The sequence below is a fragment of the Gorilla gorilla genome, chromosome 16 (genome assembly GCF_029281585.2).
Source record: "Gorilla gorilla gorilla isolate KB3781 chromosome 16, NHGRI_mGorGor1-v2.1_pri, whole genome shotgun sequence".
NCBI classification, from domain to species: Eukaryota; Metazoa; Chordata; class Mammalia; order Primates; family Hominidae; genus Gorilla; species Gorilla gorilla.
In genome coordinates this window covers 40746862-40766644 of record NC_073240.2, presented here as the reverse complement: position 1 = coordinate 40766644, position 19783 = coordinate 40746862, and the positions used below count along the sequence as shown (strand labels likewise).

Here is a 19783-nt window from a genome sequence, read left to right as displayed (position 1 = left end):
GTATTTGCTGGATATGGTGGTCTGCACTTTCATATGCCACCTGCTATGTTCTGAATGCTTGTGTCCCCCACAATTCACATGTTGAAATCTTCATCCCTGAGGTGATGCTGTTTGGGAGGTGATTAGGTCATGGGGGTGGAGCCCGCACAAGGGCATTAGTGCCCTTACAAAAGAAGCACTAATAAAAATGAAGACACTCAGTCCCCAGCGACACCCTTCCACCAGGTGAGGACAGTGAGAGGTGCTGTCTATGAGCCAGGAAACAGGCTCTCACCAGACACCGAATCTGATGGCACCTCAATCTTGGATTTCCCACCCTCCAGAACTGTGAGAAATAAAGTTCTGTTGTTTCTAAGCCACACAGTCTATGGTATTCTGCAATAGCAGCCTGAAGGGACCGAGAAACAACCTCACACCCACATGCACCAACTAAACTCTCTTCCCTCAGGTTCTCCTCATAGATTATCTTCCTAGAGTCTCGTGCTCCCCCAGGAGAAAAAAACCATTTATCAGCTGTAAGGCTTACTGCTCCAAACACAAATCAAACATCATGGCCTGAAGAAACTCAATCCCCCTCATAAGCAAAGCTGCAGGCAGTGGCTGCAGCTCTGTGTGCTCCAGGCATCTGGGCTTCACCTTCTTCTTACCTCTCTTCTTCAGAGGCCTCATATTGCCTCCTTCCTTTCTCTTTAAAAATATTAGCTTATCCCAATACTTTGGGAGGTGGAGGCAGGAGGATTGCTTGAGGCCGGGAGTTAGAGAACTCCCCCAACACCCCGGGGCAACATAGCGAGAGTGAAAAATTAGTCGGGTGTGGTAGCACATATCTGTAGTCTCAGCTAATCAGGAGGCTGAGGCAGGAGGATCACTTGAGCCCAGGGGTTTGAGGCTGCAGAGAGCTATGATCACGCCATTGCACTCCAGCGTGGGTGATAGAGTGAGACCTTGGCTCTAATAAATAAGTAAATAAACAAATAAATAAATAAATATCAGCCTGATAGGGAAAACAGGAAACAGGCCTTTTCATACATTGCTGGTGGGGATGAAAGCAGTGCAACCTCTGTGGAGGACAATTTGCAATCTCTCTCTCAATTACAAACCCTTGAACCCATCCTACAGATGTACCTGCCCCCCTCTGAAAGGACATACATGGCACAGTCTGAGAGCAAAAGATTGAGGACCAGCCACCCAGTACTATCAATAGAAACCTGGTTTAGAACAAGGAACACTTTGCGGCTGTAAGAAAAAAATGGGGAACCTTCTCTGTGTGGATATGGGACAATCTCCAGGATGTATGAGCAAGAAAAACCATGCTTGCAGTAAACAACCTTTGGAATAATGAAGAGGAAAACTAAGAACATGTATTTACCTAAGTAAATCCTGCAAGGATATAACATTTTTTATATCAGAAATTGGGAACTGTTAGGGAAAAATTAGGAGGAAAACTTCTTACTGAGCCACTGATGTCATTTTTATATTTGAACCATATGACTGTTACATATTAAAATATAAAATTTTAAAATATATGAAACAAATTAAAATCCTATTTGGAGGAGTTCTCATTTCTGAAGATTTTAAAATCTTTCTTCCAAGAAACTGGAAGTGTTCAGTAGTCAGGGTTGGATGTAGATGGTGTCCTCCCTAAGATGTCAGCTGACAGGTGGCCTCTCGGCTCTCCCAGGACAGGGGCCTTGTTTTATTCATCTCCGTGTTCCCAACACTGTCACAATGGATGACACACAGCAGGCACTCACTAAATGTCTGTGGAATGAAATACTAAATAAATGAATTAATAGAAAGATTCCTAACTCAATAACAGAGTTATTTCAGTCTTGGCGAAGGGTCCATGCTGATATAAAATTGTCAAAATGGATGACTTGGAGCAAGGAGGAAAATAGCAATGTTGTTTAAGTCCCAGATCAGAAAGTGGCACTCCACATGGGTGCTGCTGCTCTCCCAACAGCAGATTTCCTGTACTTTTCTTGATACGTGGGGTCTGGATAACAATAATGAGTAAGTGCCAAACATAGTGTCATCACAGTGATGAAGCCACAAATAAGCCATGGTGGGCAGATCACCTGCCACGCGCCCTCTCCTCCGGAGCGCAAAGCTAATCTTTCATAGGGCTTTGCCTCCACACACCTGAGGGCAAACTGTAACTTGGCAGTGACTCCCAGCCAGAGCTCTGCGCCTGTGGCCCTGTGGCACTGCTGCGAATGGGCCAAGCACAGTCTGAGTACACAGTGGACTCCTGGCAGTGGCCCTGGGTGGTTGGCATCAGTTATACCCCGAAAGGAGCATCAAGCTGTGTGGGAGCCAAGACTGAAGCCTGTTGGGTGCCGGGCCGGCACGCTCCCTCACCTCCTCCAAACCCTGGCTGCCACCCTGCAGCTGGTCTCCGCCTGAGGTAGAGGAGTGTGGCGCAAACAGTGGCTTCTGCTGGGCCTTGCCTCTCCCTCCTCCCACACCTGACTCAGGGGCTCCTGTAGATGGGTGTCTCTGTTTCCCCTCAGGCCTCCTTTGCTCAATCGCCCTCTCTCTTCCTGCTCTGGTATGGGGAGTTGTCTCTTAATGGGGAGTGGGGCTTTTCTGCAGACAGGACGCCACCAAAGCCCTGAGCCCCAGGCTGCACGGCCTCCCAGGGAGAGTGTTGAACTGAAACATTGCCCAGAGCTGGATCGGAGAGAAGCCAGAGCCCTGGGCCCTGTGAGGCTCAAGCCTGTCAGATTCCTGCATCTCCCTCCCTCTTCCCAGACCCTGGCTCTGGACCCAGTGAGCAGCCCTCCGCCGTGACCCTGTGTGCCATCCACCTGTCCCCAGGGGATGTGAGCACTTGCCCGGTAGCCCGGGGCTGGGGACATGGTCAAGCTGTTAGGACGGGTTCAGCCTCTGCTCCAGGCTAATGCTCCTGAAGGTGTGTCCCAGCCAGGAAGCTGCTGGCACTTTTTGTCTCATTGTCTCAGTGTAAGCAGTATTCGGAGGTGTCCCTGGAACACCTGGTTCAGAGGGCAGCTGGGTATTTGCCCAGGCTCTGTGGCAACCTGCCCTCTTCTGGGATAGCCAGAGGGCTGACCCTGCCAGAGTTGTAGCACCGTGGCTTCAAGGCTGTCTTGACCAGCAGAAGCCTGGCCCCGCCACATCTCACTTCCTCCTGTTCCTCCCGGTCCTTCCCAGTCACCTCTTACCCTCCACTCACCCTCTCTTTCTGGAGCCCTGCATCCTACCCCAGGGGAATGCCCAGCCCACACCCAGGCCAGTCAGCTTCTTCCAGAAGGCAGCAGAGCTGGAGCAAGCCCAGGACTGGGGGGCCTCACGGCTGATTTCCCTTCTCAGAAACCTCTCTGACCTCCCAAACTGGAATCTCTGCCTTTGGCTTGCAAGCCAGGAATCACATATGGGTCACTCAACCAGAGCACTCTTGTGGTATGTCCAGGTCAGAGGGCAGCAAGGCCCTCTCATGCCATCCCCAGCAGCTGGACAGAGGGCGAGGAGCCCCTCCTGGCGCCTCAGGCCCTGAGCCTCTCAGGTTCCCTCGAAGGGAGGGGCTCTGCAGAGCCAGCTGCAGCTGTGGGAAACCACACACCACAGCCTGCAGGTGCAAGGGGCCTGGGGGAAGGGGAGAGGATTAACTGTTTCTTGGGAGCAGGCCTTCTCCATCCAATCTATTCCCAAATGGTGGCTCCCCCAGGATGCGGGGTAACATGCTCAGCAGGGGTGTGGGGTGGGAAGCTGGCCGTGGAAGAGTCACAGGGCTTGTGATCCAGGGATCCCAGAGACAAACACCTGCCTGAGAGGCCCTGAAGCCCACAGAGAGAGGCCAAGATACTCTCACTGACTCTGGGTGGCTTCAGAGGCCACTGAGAAACCCTGGGCACCGTGTCCCACTTCATGTCTAGTTGCCACTCTCTGGAGCAATTTCCTCCAAGTCATGGGACCTGCCCAGGGGAGGCAGAAGGGAGCTTCATTCTTGGGCTGTGCAACTCACCCCACCTGGGGTCTGCCCACTGAGGACCCTCAGAGTGATGCCAAGAGGAGCACCGGGCCGGCCTCAGTGGGGGCTGAGCAGGCGGTTCCTTCCCCCTCAGCCTGGGCCTCTGCGTGGTAACCGTGAGTGTGAGTGAGTAAACTCCAGCTCACCAAGGCTGAGACGCTGCTCTGGGGTTGTTAAAGGGGCTGGAAGCCATTCAAGGGGAAAGTTTCACAGTTTCCCAGAATGGCTCCTTTCTGCCATGCTGTCCCCAGAGGCTAGTGGGATGTTCATCCTGCCCATGTGCCTGCCTGTCACAGGTCCAGGTTGGTCTGATCTCTCATCTTGCCAGTTACCTGCGTCTTGGTGGAGCACCCACCGAGAACAGTGTCCTGGCAAGAGGCCCAGGGGGACCCAGCCCCTGCGGGAAGAGGCCAGCCTTGCCTTTGTGTGAGTCCTGCTTCACCCCCAACTTTCTTCTCACTCTTCCCATTCTTCTACGAGAATAAGTAACTCATTCCCTTACACTTGATTTTCCCTAAATGTGAGAAAGGTGACGCTGTCTAGGAGAAAAGTGACTGAGTTCACTCCGCACACATGGGCACCCACTGCTTGTCGGGCTTGGAAGGTAGACACACATTCTTTCCCTGGAGGAGCTCACAGGCTGGCAGGGCAGACATTCACACTCTGTTCAGAGGCAGGGCTCTGCAAGGGAAGGTAGCAAGTTGGTCAGGGGCAGAGGAGGGGCCGATGATGACAGAATGTCTGCAGAGCTCACAAATGTTCTATGAAGCACACAGTGCCGGCTGTTTGGAACGAAGCAGAAAGGGGTAAGGCAAAGTGCTCAGGATCAAACTGGGGAGATAGGAATGAGTCACAGTAAGTTGTCTTGACGTCCCCACAGGGCAGTAGGGGACGGTTTCAAAGGGCTTTCAGAATTCAGGGCAGGGTCTTTTCCCACTTGGGTAATCAGGGAAGCCTTCTAGAAGGAGGTGGTATTTGAACTGTGGGGAATGTCAGGAGGCTGCACGAGGGAACCTGGACCTGAGTTGTGGGGATGTTGGTGCCAAAGCAGAAACTGAAGGCTGCCTCCTCCTGGACGAACTACCCGGGGTAAAATTAAACTTACTGGAAGAGTGAAAGATTCCCCCAAGACACTCAAGTGAGGGAGTGGTGTCTACTGCTTCTCCTCTGCCTGCACTTCCTTAGGAGGGCAGGGCTGATTTCTCCTCCCCGTACCCATCAACTTCTGACCTTATACATCTGCCCCACCCTGCCTTTCCATCCTCAGCTCCCACTTCCTTTCCCTAGGAACTGCCCATTACAATCTCTGCTCTGACTTTTTAAAAAGCCCATTCGGTCTTTGTTCCCCTTTCCTGGCTCAGAGCTTTAAAAACCTTTGGGATCTCCTGAGTGACAGGAACGCCTTTTGTCATTTGTAATGAGCATTTCCATCATACCTCAGGTTATGATAAGAAGGCAACTCAAGGTGGGCCCTTAATTTTAAGGGAGAGACTGGCCATGCCAGAAAGACCAAGCATGTGATCAGAGTGTGGAAATTTCGTCCCTACTCCCATCCCCACTGCACCGCCAACCTCTGGGGCGAGAGGGAAGGACTAGAGATTGAGTTCGTCATGTGGTTAATGATTTCATCAATGGTGCCTGTGGAGTAAAGCCCCATATAAAACTCGACACTGAAACTGCGAGGAGCTTCCCGGTTGGTGAACACACCGATGTGCTGGGAGAGGGACATACCACATTCCACGAGGAGAGGGCATGGAAGCTCTGCACACACACCACCCCCACCCAACACCTTGCCCTACATAGCTCTTCCCTTTGGCTGTTCTGAGTCTATATGATAATAAAACGAATTGTAGGTATAGCATGCTCAGTGAGTTCTGTGAGCCATTCTAGCCAACTACTGAACCCTAAGTTTGGGTGGTGAGAACTCAAATGTGTAGTCAAGTCAGACAGAAGTGCCAGTAGCCTGTGGACCCTGCGTGTGCCTGAGTTCTGAAGTAAGGGTAGTCTTGGGGACTCTGACATTTAACTTGTGGAGTCTGACACTGTAAAAAAACCAAACTCGGTTTTTCCTACTATACTCTCTCAACACGTTCCTGACACCAGATGGGGGGGCAGGGGTTTCTCCCCGCCACCAAACAAGCTATCATTTCCGCAGCAGGCACTAGTGGGGCATCCTCCAGTCCAACTCTGACTCTACCTGCCGACAGTGTCAGATCACACAGGTTGAGAACTCAGTCCCCTCTCCTCACTTCTGATGCCAAGTGCAAGCCCTGGGTTGTTTCGCCGCTGCTCTGTCAGACCAGCTAACTGGGGTTCACTAAAGCAGCTCACAGAACTCAGGGACAACTTACTTACATGTGTTAGCTTATTATAAGGATAGTCCACAAGATATACATGAAAAGATGCATAGGGTGAGCTATGGAGGAGGGGTGGAGCTTCTTTAACCTCCATGGGTGCTCCACCCTCCAGGAATCCCCACGTGTTCAGCTATCAAGAAATATTCTGAACCCTGCCCTTTTGGGTTTTTATGGACCCTTCATTACATAAGCCTGATTGACTAAACCATTGGCCACTGGTGATCAACTTAAACTTCAGCCCCTTTTCCCTCCCTGGAGGTTGAAGGGTGGGGCTGAAAGTCCCAATCCTCTAACCCTGTCTTGCTCTTTCTGGCGGCCAGCTCCCATCTTGAAGCTACCTAGGGGCTTAGCGTGCAAAAAGACACTTAAAACTTGGGAGATTCCAAGGATTTTAGGAGTTGTATGTCAGGAATGAAGACCTAATTAATACCTGTTTCACAATATCACAGGCACTAACTGCAGGTAGTCAGTGTCAGAATTGACATTGAATCCAATTGCAGGATGCCCCGTTGGTGTCAGAGAATAGTTGTCAGAACATACAAAGAGGACTCTCTTCCCTAAGATTCACATCACACTCCTTCTCCTGCCTGAAATGGCACTCTGCTCCCCGCATTCACTAGTCCACTAGTCTGTTTTTCTAAATTCTTTCTTCCCTTCAAAGTCCACCTCCTTCACAGCTTGGTACTAGTGATGCTGTCCTGTAGCCCTTTCTTGCATGTATAACTCCACACCTCCCACTAGGTAGCATCTGCTTTTGAAGAGAGAGACCTGGGGAAGGCTTGCCCTGGACAAAGGAGTTGCCCGCTAAATGCTCGTCGGTGGATAGAAGGGGAAGGCTGCATTGAAGTGAGGAAGGCTGCTGGCCTGGCGAGCACTCCTCAAGAAGAAGCCTCGGCTTCAGGCCTCTCCCCCTCCCTCCTTCCTCTGTTGGCTGTGAGAAGCAGTGTCTTGGGATGGGCCGGGTTTCGGGGCGCTGGCTCTGCAGTTCCAGCATCATCGCCCTGACAGTAAATACAAAGTTTTGGCATCTTCTCTACTGCGATTGCCAGGGCTCACCCAGGCCAACACCCGCCCCCTACACACACACCACACTCCACACACACACCACACACCCCCACACTCCACACACACATCCCCACCCTCCCCACACACCACACACTCCCCACTCCAGACACACACACCATACCCCCCCATACCAACACACACCATCACCCCACACCCCCTACACACATCCACACACACTACCCCCTTACACACACACACACACACCACACGCACACCGCACCACACACCCCCACACACCGCACTCCCCATACACCACCCCCCACACACCACACACACACCACAACCCCACACACACACCACACGCACACCACCCCCCACACACACCACGCACCACACACACCACACATACACCACAACCCCACACACACACCACACACCATACACACACCCCACACCCCCCCACCACACATACGCAACACACACCACACCCCCACACAACCACACACACACCACCCTCCACACCACCCCCCACACACCACACACACACCACCCTCCACACCACCCCCACACATCACACACACACCCACACCACACCCCCTCACACACGCACACACACCACACACACCAACCCCCCCCACACTACACACTCCTCATACACACACCACCCCCCACCACACACACAGACACACACATCACACCCCCCCACACCACACACACACCACCCCCCCGTATGCCCCCCACACACACACCACCGCCCCTGCATACCACACCCCCCCACACAACACACACTACTCACACACACACCACACCCCCCACACACACCACACATCACACACACACACCACACGCATACCACACCCCCACACAACCACACACACACACCACACACCACCCCTACACACCACACACCACACACCACCCCCCCCACACCACATACACACACCACTGCCCCTGCACACCACACCTCCTCACACGTGCACACACACCACGCACACACAAACCCCCCACACTACACACTCCTCACACACACACCACAACCCCCCACACATGCCACACGACACCTCCCCACACACCACACACAACCACACCCACAGACGCACACACCACACCCCACACCACACACACCACCGACCCTGCACACCACACTCCCCCACACACCACACACTCCTCACACACACCACACACCACACACACACCCTCACAACTTCCTCACACTCCCCCTACACACACACACACACGCAGGGGCTAGACCATGCCTAGCCTATGTCTGCCTCATTTTGGGCCGCAGTTGAAAACCACTGAACATGGCCATAGTCTGGCCTTGTTACTCCTCTCTCCCTTGCTGTTTGGCAAAGGGCCAGTAGAGAACAGTGCGTTCCCCCTTGCACACTTTCTCACCCACCTTCCACCTCACACACTCCACCTTTCCCTGAAGCTGCCTCCAAAAGCCTAGGTTTGTGTCTCCTTCAACAGCTCTGACAGAGTCTAGTTGACCCAAGCCATGTGGGTAATTGGTGGGGGCAGACAGCCATGCTACCCATCCCCTCAACACCCTGGAAGATGAGCAGGCAGCAGACAGGTGGGGGCTACACTGGGCTCCTCCTCCCAGGGAGGCCCATGTGAGAGGTTTCACAAAGTGACCTAGAGGCACTTAGGAAGCCCAGGGCCTTCTTCCACATCACCGCCCACGGGGAACTGCTCTGAGTTGCTAGGCCTAGATCTGGCTTCAGAAAAAGCATGGCTCCTGCGTGATCTTTGGGCCTCCACCTTCACTCCTTCTTCCAGCCCCCACCTCCTCTGAAGGCCTCTCTCAGCATATGCTGGGTCTTAGAAGGAGAGAATATTAGCCATTTATACCCTCAGGGAAATTTAAATGGCCATGTTAAGTTTTAGCTGTAACTGGAATGAAAGGCCTGGTCCCCAGTTACAGGAATTGTAAGGAGCAGCTTCAGTGGAAAAGAGGGTTGGGAGGATGGGATGTGTCTTTCCTGGTATTACTGTGCCCCACTCCCCATGTTCTGCTTGTCAAGCAATCTGGAAGAATTCTTGCTCTTCCCCACCAAGTGTTGGGCAATCTTCTAGAACACTACCTCTTAAGATATTCTGAGTCCAAATCTCCCAAGAATTTCTCCCAAATCTCTTTATGGTGAGGATCTGGGGAAAACAAAATCCCATCCTATTTCAAGTTCTGAATAGAATACAATTCCATTTTATCTTGCCCTCAATTGGATTCTCATCCTAATTTCTTTCCCAGCTATACTAGCCCCCAAACAGTCATTACAGCAATCCCAGAGTTACCTGACAGCATTGGAGTCTCACATTTAAAACTGGAAGGGACTTTACAGCTCAATCCCAACTCCCCAAGTTACAGAGGAAGAAACTCAAGTCCGGCAAAAAGTGACTTGTCCAAGGTCCCATGCCAATGAGTGGCAGAATTCAGATTAGAACTCAGCACTTAGGCTGCCACTCCAGTGCTGTTTCTGTAAGGCCACAACCACTTCACATCCCCACTCAATTTAGAGTTTGAGGCCTGGAGTTTAGGTACTATTTTTGGAGACATTGTTGGAAGTTCCAGGATGAGGTATTTATGAAGATTCAGTTCTCATTTCCCTCTCCAAAGCTCTTGGCTGGGTAACATGGCTCATGTCTGTAATCTCAGCACTTTGGGAAGCTGAGACAGGAGGATCACTTGAGACCAGGAGTTTGAGACCAGCCTGGGCAACATGGTGAGACCCCAGTCTCTATAAAATAATAATAATAATAATATAAAGCTCTTGTTTTGTGTTATATTGCCCTAGTCAACTGCAACCTGGTCTGGGGTAGGAGGAGGCAGGGGGCCAGGGGGTAAGGAGGGCTGCTGAGCTGTGTGATGTCTCTGCTGGGCTCCCAGCCTGGCTGATGGGGGTTTATCCACCCTGACCTGGGAGCAGGTGTGGGCCCTCTGTCCCCAGAACTTCTTGAAGAACAGTTTGTTCTGCAGGGTGCAGCCAGGGTAGGGGGAGAGTTGCAGATACCAGTACAGCCCTGGAGCCCGTTGCAGCTGCTTCCTGTTGTCAGAGGGCTCCTCCACCAAGGGGCTGAGTTCCTTGACACCTCCACGCCCCTGCCTAGTTCTCCGTGTGTTATCCTGCCTCAGTAGGCCAGCAACTTCCCACGGATACCAAGGAAGGCTGTGTTCAAGTAGCAAGAGCTCAGAGTGAGGAAGTGCCCTGTGGCCAGGCACATTTCCAGCCTCGTGGCTGACCACCCCTGGTGCAAACAGGGTCCTGTCCTCACGTATGCAGGTTGATTTCTGCCTTGTCTTCCTTTCCCTGTCTGAAAGATCTTTCCCATCCTGTCTGCAAAGTCAAGTTCTCCCCATCATTCTCGGTTCCATCTCTTTCCCGAAGCTTTGTCTGCAGTGACTCCCTCCCCACCCCCGCTTCACTGGCCGTACTGGACTGTCCAGCATGAGAGTGTGGGCCGTCATTTCACACTGCCTTGTCTTGTGGTTTGACATTTCACCTAGGTTTGTTTTGTCTCCTCTTCAAGACTTGAAGACAGGATGATTTGGGTCCTTAACCACTGCCTCCTACTTCAAACAAGATCCCTTACAGAGCTGAGCTCAGAGCCGACCCTGTGTGTAAGGGCATAATAAATCCTGGCTGAATGTCCCGTCTCAGTGTCTCTGTCTTGGTTCCTGCCTGAATTTCAGTCAGCTGAGCCACAGTTCACCCCAGACCCTGTAGCATCTTGGGAGGAGAAATTTGGGCTCCTCTGCCTGGTAGTCACGTTGCCTCACTGCAGGAAGTGACCCAGGCCTTGCCTGTCTCCCAGCTTGTGGGCCTTCTTGCCTCCAGGTTCCCCTCTGACTAATCATGAGAGTGCTATGGGGCTGACTGGAAGCGACCACTCCTGTCCCAGAAGGGACTTCCCCAGCCTGAATGCTTGCAGGTGGACGGCAAGGGAAGGGGGATAGTGCTGGTAATATGCAAGGTGGTGCCCTCGTCCAGTTCCAGGGACACAGCTCATAGAACACTCCCAAAAGGGGCTGTTCAGCCTGTCTCCATTCTTGCAGCTCTCTTCACCCCAAGCCTCAGGCGGGGCCTGGCTCGTTCTCCCTGGGGGGTCTGAAAGGGGCTGGAGTGGGGGTGGAGTGAGCAGCAACCCGGGACTCTCAGCTCAGCGCTTTTCCCCCCATTGTGAAATGGCCTTGGATAAGGGCCAAGCAGGAAGCTGCCTCCTATAGCTCCGCGGCCTGGCGCCTGGGGTGTGAGGACGGCCCCAGGCCCTTCCCTTCCCAAGGGAGGGCTGAAGCTGACACATGGAGTCCACCTGCACGGAGACACTGAGCTGCCCTTGGCTAAGTCATGAGGGGCCTATGCCCTCCCTCCTGCTCTCTGTGCCAGCTAGGTTGTGGCAGGCAGAGGGGTGTGTGGAAAGTGCATGGGCCTGGGGCTCAGGGCCCGGGGCTTCCAGTCTCACCTTTGGCATTACCAAGCTTTGTGATCTTGGTCAAGTCATTTTCCCTCTTTGGACCTCACTCAGTTTCTATTCACTTGTGAATAACTAGCAGGTAAAGGGTTGGACTAAAAAGGTCTTAGAGGCCTCTTCCAGCTCAATATTGTGACTCACTGAAGTCAATGATTCATTGATGTTATTACTGGGACTTGGCTCTGATCAGATGGGAGTTTCTTCATTGTGTCTGTCTAGGATTCCCTGTGTAAATCTGCATCTGTGGGTCTGTCACAGAGGTGGAGTGGGCTTCCCCGAACAATCAAGGATGAATGATGACACAGAGGCCAAGAGATGAACAGCATCTGTTGCTTTGGGGAGTCGAGACACCTGTTGGGTAATTTGTGCAGAACTCAGGCTATATAATTTCCTGTCCTTGACTTTCAGACAGGAAACTTTAAATTTGGGACCCCTAATCATCCTGAATAAGGAAGCCCCTTCCCCACCCACTAAACCCATGAAAGTGTGGGGAGGAGGAGGGCAGGAATAGGTGCTCATGCCCCAGACTTCCAGCCTGGCTGGGAATAACTATGCTTGCAATAACTATGCTTGCCTTTCCTGGCCTCAGTTTCCCCTCTTACAATATGGGGTATGCTGGCCCCCTTCTTGAGGTTCAGCAAGGAAGGAAATCCTAGATGAGAAGGGGAGAACCTCTTAAAGTTCACACATATTTCTTGAGTGCCACCACCTGATTCTGTACAAGGATGGCCTTCCAGGCATGTGGGGCCAGGGGCTGCCCATGGAGTGTAGCCTAGAGGGTACTGGCAATTCCTTTGTATCTCCCCAAAGCCCCTATACCAGAAATCCCACCATTAGAGTCTGTTCTTTGTTTAACATCACCTATGTTTCCTCCACAAATGGAGGGCGTGTGACATACTAACCATTTGTCCTGAACATGTTCGTGTGATTTAGCTACCAGATGGGTTGCCTCCACACAGCTAGCTGAGCTTAGTGAGAGACTGGGATTTTGGTGGGGAGGGAGGGAGGGGTGTTTTGCACGACCGAATATTTCCACTCAGGGTACTGCTTGAGAAGGAGAGGAAAAGAACAATGAAACCCAGCTTTTCTGCCATGCTTTCTCACTTGTAAGCTATTTATATTCACATTGTCACACTGAACTCACCACAGCAGTGTGAGGAAGATCTTCCCATTTTACAGCTGAGGAAATGGAGGCTCATAGAGATTAAGATGACTTTCCTTCAGAGATACAGCCAAGAAATGCCAAGTTGGACCTGGAATCCAAAGACAGGATTAAGGAGACAGGATTCTGCATGGGAGTGGGAGGGGGACAGGGGCTTGGGATAGGAACCCACACCCAGAGGGAGGGAAAGATGAGGAGTGGTGAGAGAGTCCCAGTTTGTTCCACTCTGCCTAGAGCTGGCCTCTTTTCTGCCTTCCCTCCCTTCTTGTCACCTCTTTGGACAGCTGAAAGACAGCTGAAAGCTCAGCACTCCTGAGCTGCCCGCAGGCTACACTCATTTGCAAGTTCTTCTTTGCACAGAGGTGGCAGGCTCCTCAGCTAGAACAACGCTCACCTCACAGGACTATTGGGGGCTCAAAAGTGGATACATGTAAGCACCTAGAAATAACCCGGCACTTAGTAACTTCTCAATAAATATAAGCAAGCTATTATCTGAGAAAAAAATAGTCTCTTCTCTAGTGGAGAAGTCAGTCAGCTTCTTGCACCTAGAACAGTGCCAAACACTGCTTGTTTAGCCTTGTTCAGTGAATGGATGAATGATAATCTTTCTGTAACACGGAAAGTTCTAGCCTCCACAGAAGTAATTTTGAAAAATAACAACCACGATCTTGGATATTCTTAGGGTTGATCTAAGGTAAACGACAGGGCAAGATCTGGGAGTGGCTGAGGCTGTCGCCCATGGCTGCGCTCGTCTGGTGAGGCCAGGGCGTCCCCTACTGGCCCAAGACGCGTCACAGGCAGGTCGAGGCCACTCCTCACCTCTGCGATGGCGCCTGGAGGCAGGGCGTGGTGGCGTTGCTGCGAGCGAGGGGAAGGCCAGTGTTAATCACTGACACTTGTGGGCTCCGGAAACTTCCCTAGGGCCCCCAGAAGGGGCTGGGGGGAGAAAAGCAGCAGTTCTAAGAATTTTGGAAGTAGAAGTGACATTAGCAATCTAGCCTAAGTCCTGAACATAACAGTGAAAATACTTTAAAAAATACATCAACTGGGTGTTTACTATGAGCCCTTTACTTGGATTATGTCCTTGAAAGCCGACAACAACCCTCTGAGGCAGGTTCCCTGTGGAGGATAAGGGGCAAGCAAGTACCTCGTGCAGGGCCTCACAGCAAGTTGGGGAGCAGGGTGAGCCTGGGGTCTCTGACTCACAGTCCAGGGCACCTGTGCTGTCTCTCTAGGACACTGGGGCTTGGGATTTAAATCCAGGACTTCATCCTGGGGTGGGGATGGAGAGAGTTCCTGGAGCCCTGAGTTGGCTGAGCAGATACAATGAACACTTGTTGACCAACTGACTGCAGAAAAGAATAAAGGAATTGGGAACTGCCAGTGTTGGAGTGGATTCAGTCCAGGGAGTGTGTTGACGTGGCTTCAGGGTGTTTACTCTCTCCGGGCACCCAGGCTTCCAGGACACACTCTCATCTCCCTCTGGCCACTCCTCTGGCCTTCTCTAGGATGGCTCCACCAGAGCTAACCACCTCCCGCTGACGTGGGAGGTCTCCCAGCCTTAGGTTCTAAAACTTGTCATCCCAAAGCCAGACCCGCCCAGTGCCGTTCCTCGATGTGTTTAGATGATACCCTCCTTCCTTCATCCAGAACTGACCCTTAAATCAGCACACTGGAGCTACGGTGAGGCAGCTCAGAGCCCAAGGTATAGTTCCCCTCAGACTGAAACTGAAAAGTTAAACTAGCCCAGAGGCCAGTCCTCCGTAAGGTGCACAGTGTCTTGTTGCAATCTGCTCCTGTAGAATGAATCCACCTTGACAAGGAGGACGTGGAACAGCCCACTCCCAACTAAGGCACTGCGGTGTAATAATGCATCCCTTAGCTCATTTACTCCTCCCCTTGACATGAGGTAGGCACTTTTATGACTTCCCCATTTTACAGATGAGGACACTGAGGCACAGAGACACAAGCAATTTTGGAATATGCAAAAAAGATTAGTGGAAACAAATACATTAAAGAAAAAGATAAACTCAAAAACAACAATAACAAAAAACAAAACAAAACAAAAAATAGTGGATGTTTCCAATGAAAAATTATACATTGTTTAGAACACAGCCTTCTGGATTAGCTGATTTCTAGCCTTTTATTTCCTTTGCACTATTTTACAACTCTGTAGGTTGTAGAGACTCAATGGCAATGCAGAGGATTCTTGTCTATGGATGTACAAATGCTTCTGTTCAGTGAAGGGACAACCCTGGGTCCCTCCTGTGCAAAATCCAATTTTGCTTCCATTTACAAATTCATTCCAGAATTCCTGATGTTTACTGGATTCCCCTTTGAATGGATTGTAACATACATCTGGTTTCCTTATTAATAATAGGTTAAACAAAATACAAATTTTTTTTGAGACAGCATCTCACTGTTTCCCTGACTGGAGTGCAGTGGCACAATCATGGCTTATTGCAGCCTTGACTACCCCAGCTAGGAACCCCATCCAGGAACTAGCGACTGTGTTTTTAAGCATTATACTTTCCAGGCACTGCAAAGTGTAATTGCATTAGAGTAACTGCAGCTGCAAATTAATCAACCCTAACCTGAACAAGATCCTTGACCCTAATTCAAACCCTAACCAAATTCCTGACCCTAATTCAAAACCAACTCTAATTAAAAACCTAATAAATTAAAGTGTGCTCTGTCTGAGGAAAAAACACATTACCTCTGCATTTTGAGAGAGACAATCTCAGGTTGTACAAACAAGCATACTTATTCAGGTCCCTTAGGTCGGCTAGGCCCTGAGGAGCAGGGGTACTTTTCTCTGCCCGTCTTCCCATGGGGAAGTGGCCAAAGCTGGTACGGTGTTTTGTGCCCAGGGCCTTCGTTTTGCTCTTGGTGCTGCCTAGGCCTTTGATGAAGCCCCCATGATGTGGGAAAGGATTTGGGAACCATTTTCATGTCATGGTTCTCCTAGAACTGTGAAAGGGAGAGGAAAAACTGAGGGAGAGGGAGCAGGAAGGTGTGTGGCCTGGACTTAGAGACAGTGACCCAGCTCCATGCCTCACATACATACTGCTCTGCTCCAAGGCCAAAAGCCATTAACCTCTATTATGCATTTAAATTACAATTTGATGAATGATATGTTACCCTAATCACACATAATTGCAAGTTAGGATTTGGGGTGCTGGAAAACATCAAAATTTAACCATGTTATATTGACATAAACTCTCAATTTCATTGTACCCCTGAGCTACCTTTATTCCTGATTGATCACATACAATACCATTTTTCTCACTGATGAATTTATTTTCAGATGTAGTCTTATAAATCAATGAACTTTATCATTGCTTTTACTCATTGTTTTAATTTTTTTAATCTCAAAAATTTAAATTTAGCAACATTATTTTACTTCATAGTACTTCCTTTTATGATCCCTTTTATTTATGGCAAATGATACTGGTTTTCCACTTATGATCATGATATTAAATACACAAGTATAAAGTGAGTCAATGTAAAGAAAAATGTTAACTAACAGTACAGGTGGTATTAAGATAATGGCAGAAATCAGGATGGTGATGTTGAAACGATGGAAGGTGTGTGGTCTATAAATAATAACAGTATTTGATACTATACTGTTTATTGGGCATTTACTATGTGCTAGGCCCAATGTTATCAATGATAGCGCTGTCCAGTAGAATTTGTGATGATGGAAATGCTCTACATCTGTACTATCCAAGCCACATATTGCTACTGAATCCTTGAAATGCGGCTAGTGTGACTGAGGAATTAAAATTTTAAAATTAATTTAAATATCTATATTTACCATATTAGAGCAAGCCTAAGGCTCTTACATATAGTATTTTATAAAATCTTCATAACCTCAGTGAAGTAAGCATTATTATTGTTATTTTGCTAGTGAAGAGACTTAGGCCTTGAGAGGTTGCCTGAGGCCACATAATCAATAAGTAGCAGACGTAGGATCTGAACCCCGATCACTTTGACTTCTGAATAGGTGCTCTTGGTCATTTCCCACAGAAAAACAAAGCCCAAAGAATATTCCATCAGTAGTCGAATTGCACTGGATCCAGTGCGATGCACGCATTCCATGTACTAGGACATAGACATCTCTGGGGGATCATCCAGCCTGCCACCAAGATTTTTGCAGAAGTCCAGATGCTAGTGTGATTGCAATCAGATTAAACTTTCAAGATAGCTAACAGGACTCATGCAGGTGTAGATGTGAAAATTAAAAGAAAAAGAACAGCTGGTGGCAGCGGCTCATGCCCATAGACCCAAGTACTTAGGAGGCTGAGGCTGGAGGATAGCTTGAGCCTGAGAGGTGGACGCTGCAGTGAGCCGAGATGGCACCACTGCACTCTAGCCTGGGTGACAGAGTGAGACCCTGCCTCAAAAAGAAAAAGGAATCCGGGATGATTCATGGGTGTTTTTATTTGAGTAACTGGTCAGATGGTGGTGCCATTTAATAAATAGCAAAGATGTGGGAAGTAAAAAGTTTTGATTTGGTCACGTAATATCTGAGATGCTCATTACCCATCCAGGTGGAACTACCAAGTGGACAGCTGAATATGCAAGTTTGGAGCTCAATACAGAGGTAAAAGCTACAATTAAAAATTGGGGAGTCATCTTTGCACACCTCAAGACTAGCAAATATTAGAACAGTCTGGTGAAAACCCCTCCTATAGGGCCGCCAACACAAGACCACTTTGTGATGGCACCATATGAATAACCTCTAGCATGCGTGTCCAACCTTTTGGCTTCCCTGGGCCACATTGAAAGAATTGTCCTGGGCCATATGCAAAACACACTAACACTAATGATAGCTGATGATATAAAAAAATTTTTTAAAAAGGGCCCATGCATAATTTTCATGATATCTGCCAATACAGATGAGCAAAAACATCCTCACATTCAAATGACTGGACACCCATGCAACAGCCCTGGGCCTTGGTATTACTAGCTCAGAAATCAAAGTCCTGGTTGAGAGCACCAGATTGACCCACGTTAGGTCATATGCTTGAGCCCAGGTGCTGAGGGCAGGTGAGAGAGTGACCCTCTGACCCTTCTATTTATTTATTTATTTATTTATTTATTTATTTATTGCCTCTCACCAAAACCCACACAACAGGGGATTGCAAACAGGTTCAAATCCTGGAGAACCAAAAGCCAATACAGGTTGGCTACACAAGGTCATCAGCCTAGGGCAGGAAGTGGGCAACGGGCGCTGGCCTGGCCATTTGGAAGAAAATGTGAAATCAGAGAGTGAACATATTTAAGCCATTAAGTTTGAATCTCCTAACTGGGCTCCTCATTTCCTGCCCTGTCTCTCTACAGTGCATTCTCCACAACACAGACAGGGGGATCTTTAAAAAATATAAATCAGATTTTCAGTGTTCTGTTGAAAACTTCCTTAACGAGTCTTCTCTTTGTATCTAGAACAAAATCCAGGCTTACCATGGTCACGGGCCCTACATAATCTGGTCCCCAGCTACCTCTCCATATTCCTTTACTCCTTGCTCCACAAGCCCTCCTCACCCCACCCGCACCTGCCAGTCTTACAGACACAGGGCAACTTGTTTCCCCTTTGAAGGTTTTGCTCTAGCCGTTCCCTGTGTCTGAAACACTGTGTCCCTAGATCTTTGGGTGGCTGGTCCTTTCAGCTTTCAACTCAAAGTTCTCCTCTTCGACGAGAACTCCCCTGACCCCAACCCAGGCAGTCCCCTTCCCACTCTCATTATACAGCCCTGCTTAGGCTGTCTTCACGGAATTCATTACCTGAAGCTGTACTACTTACTTGTTTGCTTCATTGTTTATTTCCTCCCTGCCCCTTTAACCCAACTTCCAGGAAACCAGGAACTTAGCTTTTCTTATCCTGCTGCATCCCCAACCTCTACAACCGTGCCTGGCACAGACTGAGAGGCACTCAGCGAAAACCTCTTGTGTGGTGGAATGCTTGACTTTATAGAGGGCCCAGGGTTCAAGTTGGCTACTGGCAGAGAGGGCTTACAACCTAGTTCTCCTGACTAATCAGAGGTAGAACTAAAGACTGGGCTCCAGCCCTTCATTTTTTTTTTTTTTTTTTTTTTTGAGACGGAGTCTCGCTCTGTCACCCAGGCCGGAGTGCAGTGGCACGATCTCAGCTCACTGCCAGCTCTGCCTCCTGGGTTCACGCCATTCTCCTGCCTCAGCCTCCCGAGTAGCTAGGATTACAGGCGCCCGCCACCACGCCCGGCTAACTTTTTTGTATTTTTAGTAGAGACAGGGTTTCACCGTGTTAGCCAGGATGGTCTCGATCTCCTGACCTCGTGATCCACCCGCCTCGGCCTCCCAAAGTGCCGGGATTACAGGCGTAAGCCACCACGCCCGGCCCAGCCCTTCTGGCTAGAGCTGCAGGTCAGCGTTTAGGGAGAGTTTAAAGGATCTCTACAGGAACTTATAATGACAATAATGAAAAGAACAATAGCTGATACCTACTGAACACGCTCTATGTGCCAGGCACTGTTCTACGTATTTAATCTGAGTTTCATTTACGCTTCACGACCACACTGCGCGGTAGATACTATCATTATCCTTACTTTATGGATAAGGAAACTGAGTCACTGAGTTGTTAGGTAACCTGCCCAGCATACAGCTGAATATAAATCGTACGCTGCTATCAAAACTTTCTTTTGCTCACACTGGCTGGGGTGAGACGATTTCTCGCATGTGACGGCCCAGGACAGCCCCAGCGCCTCCGGGTCACAGGCCCCCGGACGTCCCAGGGCGCGGGCGCGAGGCGGGCGG

The 19783-nt window shown here is 49.9% G+C and overlaps 1 long non-coding RNA gene across 2 annotated transcripts; it reads right to left on the bottom strand.

Annotated features, from left to right (window-relative positions):
- Positions 1-1561: 1561 nt before the first annotated feature.
- Positions 1562-19728, bottom strand: LOC101137328 (uncharacterized). Of its 2 annotated transcripts, none has more exons than XR_002002862.4 (3): positions 19475-19728; positions 12971-13079; positions 1562-1761 (listed from the first exon to the last, which is right to left on the bottom strand). It is a non-coding gene; the product is annotated as an uncharacterized lncRNA (long non-coding RNA). The 2 variants fall into 2 exon arrangements; XR_010130954.1 differs by lacking the exon at positions 19475-19728 and adding an exon at positions 13808-13907.
- Positions 19729-19783: the final 55 nt, after the last annotated feature.